The sequence below is a fragment of the Lolium rigidum genome, chromosome 5, assembly GCF_022539505.1.
Source record: "Lolium rigidum isolate FL_2022 chromosome 5, APGP_CSIRO_Lrig_0.1, whole genome shotgun sequence".
In the NCBI taxonomy this organism is placed as follows: domain Eukaryota; kingdom Viridiplantae; phylum Streptophyta; class Magnoliopsida; order Poales; family Poaceae; genus Lolium; species Lolium rigidum.
In genome coordinates, this window is record NC_061512.1 from 193,681,585 (window position 1) to 193,693,004 (window position 11,420).

Below are 11,420 nucleotides of genomic sequence, written 5' to 3' on the forward strand. Positions count from 1 at the left end.
CAATCATGCAAACCAAATTTTAACAAGCTCTATGTAGTTATTCATTAATGGGTACAAGGTACATGATGCAAGAGCTTAAACAAGATCTATATGAGCACAACAATTGCCAAGTATCACATTATTCAAGAAATTTTACCATTTACCACATGCGGCATTTTCCGTTTCCAACCATATAACAATGAATGAAGTAGTTCAAATTTCGCAATGAACATTAAAGATAAAGCTAAGAACATATGTGTTCATACGAAACAGCGGAGCGTGTCTCTCTTCCAACCAAAGAATGCTAGGATCCGATTTATTCAAACAAAAACGAAAACAAAAACAAACAGACGCTTCAAGTAAAGCACATAAGATGTGACGGAATAAAAATATAGTTTCACTAGAGGAACCTGATAAGTTGTCGATGAAGAAGGGATGCCTTGGGCATCCCCAAGCTTAGACGCTTGAGTCTTCTTAAAATATGCAGGGATGAACCACGGGGGCATCTCCAAGCTTTGAATTTTCACTCTTCTTGATCATATTGTATCATCCTCCTCTCTTGACCCTTGAAAACTTCCTCCACACCAAACTTGAAACAAACTCATTAGAGGGTCAGTGCATAATTCATATATTCAGAGGTGACATAATCATTCTTAACACTTCTGGACATTGCACAAAGCTACTGAAAGTTAATGGAACAAAGAAATCCATCAAACATAGCAAAACAGACAATGCGAAATAAAAGGCAGAATCTGTCAAAACAGAACAGTCCGTAAAGACGAATTTTAAAGTGGCACCAGAATTGCTCAGATGAAAATGCCCAAATTGAATGAAAGTTGCGTACATATCTGAGGATCACGCACGTAAATTGGCAGAATTTTTTGATTTTTCTACAAAGACTACTGCTCAAATTCGTGACAGCAAGAAATCTGTTCCTGCGCAGCAATCCAAATCTAGTATTGGCTTTATTATCAAAGACTTTACTTGGCACAACAATGCATTAAAATAAAGACAAGGAGATGTTGCTACAGTAGTAAACAACTTCCAAGACTCAAATATAAAATAAAGTGCAGAAGTAAAATAATGGGTTGTCTTCCATAAGCGCTTTTCTTTAACGCCTTTCAGCTAGGCGCAGAAAGTGTGTATCAAGTAATGTCAAGAGACGAAGCATCAACATCATAATTTGTTCTAATAATTGAATCATAAGGTAACTTAATTATCTTTCTAGGGAAGTGTTCCATACCTTTCTTGAGAGGAAATTGATATTTAATATTACCTTCCTTCATATCAATGGTGGAACCAACAGTTCGAAGAAAAGGTCTTCCCAATATAATGGGACAAGATGCATTGCATTCAATATCCAAGACAACAAAATCAACGGGGACAAGGTTATTGTTAACCATAATACGAACATTATCAATCCTCCCCAAAGGTTTCTTTATAGCATTATCAACAAGATTAACATCCAAATAACAATTTTTCAATGGTGGCAAGTCAAGCATATCATAAATTTTCTTAGACATAACAGAAATACTTGCACCAAGATCACATAAAGCATTAAAATCAAAATCATTGACCCTAATCTTAATAATGGGCTCCCAACCATCTTCCAACTTCCTAGGAATAGAGTTTTCAAGTTTTAGTTTCTCTTCTCTAGCTTTTATGAGAGCATTTGTAATATGTTTTGTAAAGGCCCAATTTATAGCACTAGCATTGGGACTTTTAGCAAGCTTTTGTAAGAACTTTATAACTTCAGAGATGTTACAATCATCAAAATCTAAACCATTATGATCTACAGCAATGGGATCATTATCCCCAATATTTTGAAAAATTTCAGCAGTTTTATCAATTTCAGCTAGCTTTAGCAGTTTCAGGCAATTTTGCACGCTTTGCACTAGGAGTAGTAACATTGCCAACAACAATTATTTTACCATTGATAGTAGGAGGTGTAGCAACATGTGAATCATTAACATTACTAGTGGTGGTAATAGTCCAAACTTTAGCTACATTACTCTCTTTAGCTAGTTTTTCGTTTTCTTTTCTTTCCCACCTAGCATGCAATTCGGCCATCAATCTAATATTCTCATTAATTCGAACTTGGATGGCATTTGCTGTAGTAGCAATCTTATTATCAATATCCTTATTAGTCATAACTTTCAATTTTAAAAGATCAACATCAGAGGCAAGACTATCAACCTTAGAAGCGAGAATATCAATTTTATCGAGCTTTTCCTCAATCGATTTTTTAAAAGCAGTTTGTGTACTAATAAACTCCTTAAGCATGGCTTCAAGACCAGGGGGTACACTCCTATTATTGTTGTAAGAATTCCCATAAGAATTACCATAACTATTACCATTAGCAGAAGGATATGGTCTATAGTTGTTACCAGAATTATTCCTATAAGCATTGTTGTTGAAATTATTATTTTTAATGAAGTTCACATCAACATGTTCTTCTTGGGCAACCAATGAAGCTAAAGGAACATTATTAGGATCAACATTAGATCTACCATTCACAAGCATAGACATAATAGCATCAATCTTATCACTCAAGGAGGAGGTTTCTTCAACAGAATTTACATTCTTACCTTGTGGAGCTCTTTCCGTGTGCCATTCAGAGTAATTTATCATCATATCATCAAGAAGCTTTTGTTGCCACCCCCAAAGTGATGGACATAAAGGTACCTCCAGCAGCTGAGTCCAATAGGTTCCGCGAAGAAAAATTCAGTCCTGCATAAAAGGTTTGGATGATCATCCAAGTAGTTAGTCCATGGGTTGGGCAATTCTTTACCAAAGATTTCATTCTCTCCCATGCTTGAGCAACATGTTCATTATCTAATTGCTTAAAATTCATTATGCTACTTCTCAAAGATATAATTTTAGCGGGAGGATAATATCTACCAATAAAAGCATCCTTACATTTAGTCCATGAATCAATACTATTTCTAGGCAGAGATAGCAACCAATCTTTAGCTATTCCTCTTAAAGAGAAAGGAAACAATTTTAATTTTATAATGTCACCATCTACATCCTTATACTTTTGCATCTCACATAGTTCAACAAAATTATTAAGATGGGCAGCAGCATCATCAGAACTAACACCAGAAAATTGATCTCTCATAACAAGATTCAAGTAAAGCAGGTTTAATTTCAAAGAATTCTGCTGTAGTAGCAGGTGGAGCAATAGGTGTGCATAAGAAATCATTATTATTTGTGCTAGTGAAGTCACACAACTTAGTATTCTCAACAGTACCCATTTTAGCAGTAGTAAGTAAAGCAAACTAAATAAAGTAAATGCAAGTAACTTATTTTTTTGTGTTTTTGATATAGAGAACAAGACAATAAATAAATTAAAACTAGCAACTAATTTTTTTGTGTTTTTGATATGAGAAGCAAACAAAGCAGTAAATAAAGTAAAACAAAGCAAGACAAAAACAAAGTAAAGAGATTGGAAGTGGGAACTCCCCTTGCAGCGTGTCTTGATCTCCCCGGCAACGGCGCCAGAAATTTGCTTGATGCGTGTAGTTGACACGTCCGTTGGGAACCCCAAGAGGAAGGTGTGATGCGCACAGCAGCAAGTTTCCCTCAGTAAGAAACCAAGGTTTAATCGAACCAAGTAGGAGTCAAGAAGCACGTTGAAGGTTGATGGCGGCGGAGTGTAGTGCGGCGCAACACCGGGATTCCGGCGCCAACGTGGAACCTGCACAACACAATCACGGAACTTTGCCCCAACGTAACGAGTGAGGTTGTCAATCTCACCGGCTTGCTGTAAACAAAGGATTAGATGTATAGTGTGGATGATGATGGTTGTTTGCGAAGAACAGTAAAGAACAATTGCAGCAGATTGTACTTCAGATGTAAAGAATAGGACCGGGGTCCACAGATCACTAGTGGTGTCTCTCCCATAAGATAAGCAGATGTTGGGTGAACAAATTACAGTTGGGAAATTGACAAATAAAGAAGGCATAACAATGCACATACATATTTCATGATGAGTACTATGAGATTTAATCAGGGCATTACGACAAAGTACATAGACCGCTATCCAGCATGCATCTATGCCTGAAAAGTCCACTTTCAGGTTATCATCCGAACCCCTTCCGGTATTAAGTTGTAAACAACATACAATTGCATTAAGTATGGTGCGTAATGTAATCAACACAAATATCCTTAGACAAAGCATCGATGTTTTATCCCTAGTGGCAACAACACATCCACAACCTTAGAACTTTCTGTCACTGTCCCAGATTTAATGGAGGCATGGACCCACTATCGAGCATAAATACCCCCTCTTGGAGTCACAAGTATCAACTTGGCCACAGCCTCTACTAGCAACGGAGAGCATGCAAGAACATAAATAACATATATGATAGATTGATAATCAACTTGACATAGTATTCAATATTCATCAGATCCCAACAAACACAACATGAAGGATTACAGATAGATGATCTTGATCATCATAGGCAGCTCACAAGATCTAACATGATAGCACAATGAGGAGAAGACAACCATCTAGCTACTGCTATGGACCCATAGTCCAGGGGTGAACTACTCACACATCGATCCGGAGGCGATCATGGCGATGAAGAGACCTCCGGGAGATGATTCCCCTCTCCGGCAGGGTGCCGAGGCGATCTCCTGAATCCCCCGAGATGGGATTAGCGGCGGCGGCGTCTCTGGAAGGTTTTCCGTATCGTGGCTCTCGGTACTGGGGGTTTCGCGACGAAGGCTTTAAGTAGGCGGAAGGGCAGGTCAAGGGGCGTCACGGGGGCCCCACACAATAGGCTGGCGCGGCCAGAGCCCAGGCCGCGCCGCCTTGTTGTGTCGTCGCCCCGTGGCCCCACTTCGTTTACTCTTCGGACTTCTGGAAGCTTCGTGGAAAAATAGGACCCTGGGCATTGATTTCGTCCAATTCCGAGAATATTTCCTTACTAGGATTTCTGAAACCAAAAACAGCAGAAAACAGCAAATGGCTCTTCGGCATCTCGTCAATAGGTTAGTGCCGGAAAATGCATAATAATGACATATAATGTGTATAAAACATGTGAGTATCATCATAAAAGTAGCATGGAACATAAGAAATTATAGATACGTTTGAGACGTATCATACCTCACTAGGGATAGAGTGAATGCATAAGATATGTTCGTCACGTGACAAAAGTGATGATCTTGTTTGTTCAAGGTAATAGATTTAATATTCAAACATCACGCCTAAGTACTTATGGCTATGCTCTGTTAATTCTTAATACAAGACTGCATGAAGTTTTCCCTTTCTTGTGGATTATAAGAGAGATGTGTTGCATCTCTATGTTAGGACGTGATGCCCATATGAATGCGTATCTTTAACATGTTATTATTTTGCATCTTCATATCTCATTTATGAATTGTTATTGTCCACTACAACTTAAAAGAGAGAATAGTCAAGTGAACTCATGAACCCCGGTCCACTTTTTATCATAAGAAACACCTTTATATTGCTTTTATCTTGTTTTCTATTTGCTGTAGTATTTTAATCTGAAAATACAAAAATATTTACTTTTCCTATTTGCATCCAAAACCCCAAAAATAATCAACCCTTTTACTGTTTTTTACTTAGTTACTTCATTTTATCTAGTTTTACTAGTTTTATTATTACTTACGTTTTATTTACTTACGCGAAACCTTGTGCTTGACAATCAGACGATGGAGTTGGTGACACAAGGCTTTATTTTACTTTGCAGGATTACTTCAAGAAGAGAGGGAGAGACAACTCTTGGCTCAGTTTCCCGAGAGTTCGATATAAACCCTCAAGTCACCCTTGTGGGAAAATTGCTTCCTGGACTACACACTCTGCACTTGGAGTTCCAACGTTTTATGAGTTTTTGCTGGTGTTGTAAAGCTCCATCAAGACATATTTTCTAGCACTGTTACCGGGGAGCTAGAAGAGTACGTTACATCATAGTGGTTGTTGCGTAAGAAGTATTTTCTGGTGTCATTTCCGTACTGATGAAGCATTTTACAACTGCATCTTACCTAAGCTTGGGGAGCTTGCACCAGTGTGAGATCTCTAGATATTTTAGATTTTGCATCGTATTTTACTTGTCTTGTTTTTAGACTTGGCTTTTCAGTTCTTTTTCATAAAAATTCAAAAACACATAAAAATTAGTAGTAATTATCTTCTGAAAATCATGGGGGAAAGAAATACTAAGTTGTGTGATTACACAAACACTCCTAATGATCATTATATTGCTAAACCTATCACTACACCTAAGATAACTGCTGAAAGCTTTGAAGTAAGTCCTGAGTTATTAAATCTTATAACTAGGGAACAATTTGGTGGTAGTGCTAGTGAAGATGCCTCTATGCATTTACATGATTTCTGTGAAATTTGTGATATGCAAAAGTTTAAAAATGTGGAAAACAATATTTTCAAACTTAAATTATTCCTATTTTTGCTTAGAGGAAAGGCTAAATAGTGTTTATTATCATTACCTACTGCTAGTAGCAACTATTGGGATGATCTTAAAGAAGCTTTCATTAAAAAATATTACTCACCTGTTAAGATCTTACAAAATAGAAATATCATCCTATCATTTAGACACAATGATAATGAACATGTAGAAACAACCTGGGAAAGAATTAAAAACATTCTTAGAACTTGCCCATCACATGGAGTTAATGAATTGACTATCTTACACTCTTTTTTTAATAATGGGTTAAATATGATGTCTCAAAGCATGATAGATTCCGCTTTTGGGGGGAGGGGGGGGGGGGCTGTGCCTGAAGCTAAAGCAATATTAGAAAGCATGCTACATATGCATTGTCAATGGCACACTGAGACAACACCTAATCATACTAAGAAAGTGCATTCAACTGAAGAAAAAATCCTATATCTAATAAAATTGATGCCATACTTTCCTACATAGCCAAGCAAAATAATGATAATGTCCCTCTACAAGAATTAGTTGGAAACAAAAATAAAAATATGGATGTTAATTTTATAAGAAACTTTGGCAACAGTGGGTATGGGAACAATTATAATAACTCATATGGCCAGCCTCCTTATGTTCCCAACAAATATGCTAGCTAGTGGCAGTAACTCTAATAAATTAGAAAGCACCATTAGATATTTTATTGCAACAGAAAAAGAGTTAAATAAAGAATTCATAGAAAAAATTGAAAGGTAAGATGCTTTGAATGATAAAGTTGATCACTTAACAGAAGAAGCTGTGTCTTTCAAAAACCTCTTACAACAAAAGATCCATGAAGAAATAATTAAATATGTGCAAGAGGTTATAGATAAACCTTGGGAAGCTTTAAATGCTATGGATGAAAAAGAAACACTTATACCTGCTAATGATAAATAATTTGAAGAAGTGAAATGCTTAGTGAAGTAAGGGAACCACTTTTGGATCTTGATAGATGTAGCTTGCATGAATTGATTGCTATACTTGAGAAAATTTCTAAAGATCCCACTATTAAAGTTCCTATATTGCTAACTATGTCATTAAAGAAAATATAAAAAGATACAATAATGAGGCTATGATACCACCTAAGCTTGGGGATGCTTGGATCCCCAAGATTTTAATTTCTATTAATAAAGAAACACGCCATGCAATTCTAGATTTAGGATCTAGTGTTTCTATCATATCTAAAAAGCTATTTGAATTACTTAATCTAAAAAATATGAAAAAAATGCTCTATTGATTTATTACTTGCTGATGATTCAACCAAAAACGCTTTGGAAAGAGCTAATGATGTAATGGTTGAATTTCATATGACATATGTGCCTGTTGATTCTAGAAATACCTCTAGTCCTATAATCTTTGGGAGACCTTTTCTGAGAACAACATGAGCTATCATTTATTATAAAGAAGGGAATGTAAAATTCCAATTTCCACAAAAGAAGTTTATGGAGCACTTTCCAAGGAAGAAGGAGGTAGCAGCATTTAAGCTACCACATAATTTCCATGACACTTGAAACAAGTAAGTAAGCCTAGCTATATGACTATAAAGAAAGCGCTTTACGGGAGGCAACCCGAGATGTTTTTATATTTGCTTTTTTTATACATGCTTGATGTAGCATGTTAGTTTTATTTTAGTTTACTTTCTAGTTTCTAAATAAATTATCAAGTTTTTACCCATTTTGATGTTTAAAGTTGCAAACATAATATGGAGTTGCCGTTTTCTGTGCTACACTTTTTAGTGGACGATATTTATGATTTTTTGGTAACTCCTAGAATCTTGATAAATTCACAGTAGCTGATAATTTTCATCCTATATATTCACGTAAATTTGCTAAAATTCTTGACGTGTCTAAGTCGCATTAAAAGTTCAGTTTTTCTGTAGCAAAAATTCTGGACAGATTCTATCTTTCAATGTTAGATCCATTATTTTGAGTATCAAAATGACTTTTTTCTTGGGAATTTTGATATGATAGAATGAGTATAATATTATATTCTCTCTGGTTCATGAATATATAATTTTATTTATGATACAAACAACAACAAACATGATTTTTTTGTACCTCTAATGTCACCCCATAGAAAAGATTGGGAAGAAAAGTTTATGCTGAAGTTTTTTCAAAGAAAATGAAGGAATATCACACTAAGATAAATTCAATTATGATGAATATCATAAGATTGGGGATGCCCATGACACCCCACTGTACTCATTCTAAAACTCCTGGTTTGAGCATCTTTAAACTCTATTTTTTGAGTAACATAGAATTTTCGCAAAAACTTGAAGCATCATTGTTTTATTTGTGTCTAGTTTTGTTTTTGAAATGAAAGGACCATCATATTGAATATTCATAATGCATATCAATGAGCCAAACTCTATTATCTCTGAATGATCAAATAAAATTAAGTTGCATGATTATAAAAGAAAAGGAAGAATGCCTAAAGTTGAAATTTATTTTGTGCATGGTATTCTAGTTTCACGTGCTCTATTGAGTGATGATTTGCTATGTGTCTTATTCACTGCTACTTATTACTAGTATACATCAGTGGTGGACCTACAGGGTATACCGTATATACCATGGCATACCCTGCGGTCTGGCCATGCAAGCACATACTCGTTTTAATCAACTGAGCCAGCTAATACACTCAGAGCATTCAGCATGCCGCCGTGCATGTCTCACAGACTTGGGTTGATTATCTTTGGTAGTCTGCGTGCAAGTCTGCTATGACCATGCACCATCCACGCACACGCCGCTAATTTGGTAATGGATTCGATCTGATTAGCTATTAGGACTAATCAAATGAATGTAAAGTACATTGGATAGACTCTACACTGCTTTTTAGTATATATGTGCTAGCTGATAATTCAGTCAACTGATATATATTACTTTTCAGTAGTCAAGTAAACAATTAATTTTTTATATATTCCATGGTAACTTTTTATAACATATTTTGTTATTTTATTGTTTATTTTAGTACAATCTGACTATATGTTACAATGTCGCCAGAATAAATATCCTGCGGTCCAATATTTTGAAAATTTAGGGTCGTAGACAGCTGCGAGAATCTAGTTCAATATTAGAAACACCTTGTATATGGTGCATATGTCCAAGAATTTAACTTTTTTTTATTATAGTGCAAAATGCTTTTTTTTGGTACGATATACCCTTCGCTAAAATTCTAGGTCCACCACTGGTATACATAGATGTTTAATTTTAAGTATCATTGTTTGATGATGAACGAATAGCTGTATGGATAATATTGCATGCTTTTAGACCTCTTGCTAGCTAAAAAAATTGAATTCTTACACAATCATAGGCTTGTTTCCAAGCTCAACTCAAATCCAATGTCTATCATACCTACCTATATAACACTTGCTATTCCAAGTATAATGTGTATTTTATGCCTCCAACCTTTTCAAAATATCATTTTTGTGTAATTTAAAGCTCATAAGAAAGTAAGATTTGGAAGGAAAATACCGCTATGCATGTTATGGGTTTGAATAATTATGGGTAATGAGCTTGACCATAACCACGCTTACTGGGGAAGTCTTTCAATATTGCACCATCAGGGTATTGCACCCTGCGTTGATCATCATTTCTTTTGTGTTGTTGATGTTTATCTCTTGTGAAATAAGTGGAGGTTATCAAGAGTAAGCATGCATGCATGTTAGAGAAGAGCAATGGGCCGCTAGCGGAAGCCATGCCTAACCAAGGTGAAAGTTTCGGCAAAGAGCATCCTCAATAGGAAGAGTGAAAAAAAGAAAGAAAAAGAGTTAGTGAAAAAAGAGAGAGAGAGTGGAAAAAGAAAAGAAAAGAAAGAAAAAAGAGTTAGAGAAAAAAGTGAGAGAGAGTTAGAGAGGATGCTCAATGTCTGTTGTTCATATTGTCCCGGTATGGATGGCCTATAGTTGAGATATCCATCTCCTTTGGTCTTTTTTACAGGCGGCATGAAGGCACACTATTGCGATACTTGGTTGAAACATGTGTGTTGAAAATCACTATATATGGCCCCGAAGAGTTATTAGAGGAGAGCGCCGCAAAGAAACACGAAAACCGTGGCTGTAGATGCGAAGATTGGAGGGGGAAACTCCGCCGGGATCACTACCGGAGGGATCTCCACCTTCTCCAACGTCTTCATTATCATCACCATGATCAAGGGGGATTAGTACACCTCTGGACTACGGTTTAATTTGTGGCAGTAGCTTCATCTATTTGTCTCATGTTCTTCATAGTTCTTAGTGCCATATGAGCTGCCCTACATGATTATGGCCATATTTGTTATACCTATGTGGTGGATCCTTATTCTATTATATTGTGCTATGAGATATGATCATATTATGTGCAAGATGTATTGATAGATGCATATTATGTACCACGTTCTTAAGTATTTGTTTTGATCCAACTTTTATGCAAGAGAGTGTATGGGGTGATGTCTGTATTAGATGGAGTAGCACGGTTTTAGTGATTGAATAGTGACAACAAATTCAAGATGTAATATGGTTTTGCCTCTTCTTTTGCTACCTCACTAGGGATAAAGTGAATGCATGTGCTATGTTTATCATGTGACAAAAGTGATGATCGTGTTTGTTCAACGTAGCATATTTGATATTCAAACATCATGTCAAAGTAATTATGGCTATGCTCTGTTAATTCTTAATACAGGATTGCACGGAGTTTCCCTTTCTTCTGGAGTATAAGAGAGATGTGTTGCATCATCTCTATGGTACGACGTGATGCCCATATTACAACAACTTAAAAGAGAGAATAGTCAAGTGAACCCATGAATCCCGGTCCATTTTTTATCATAAGAAACACCTTTATATTGCTTTTATCTTGTTTTATATTTGATGTACTATTTTAATCCGAAAATACAAAAATATTTAATTTTCCTATTTACATCCAAAACCCCCAAAACAATTAACCCTTTTAGTGTTTTTACTTAGTTACTTTATTTTATCTACTTTTACTTGTTTTATTATTACTTGTGTTTTATTTA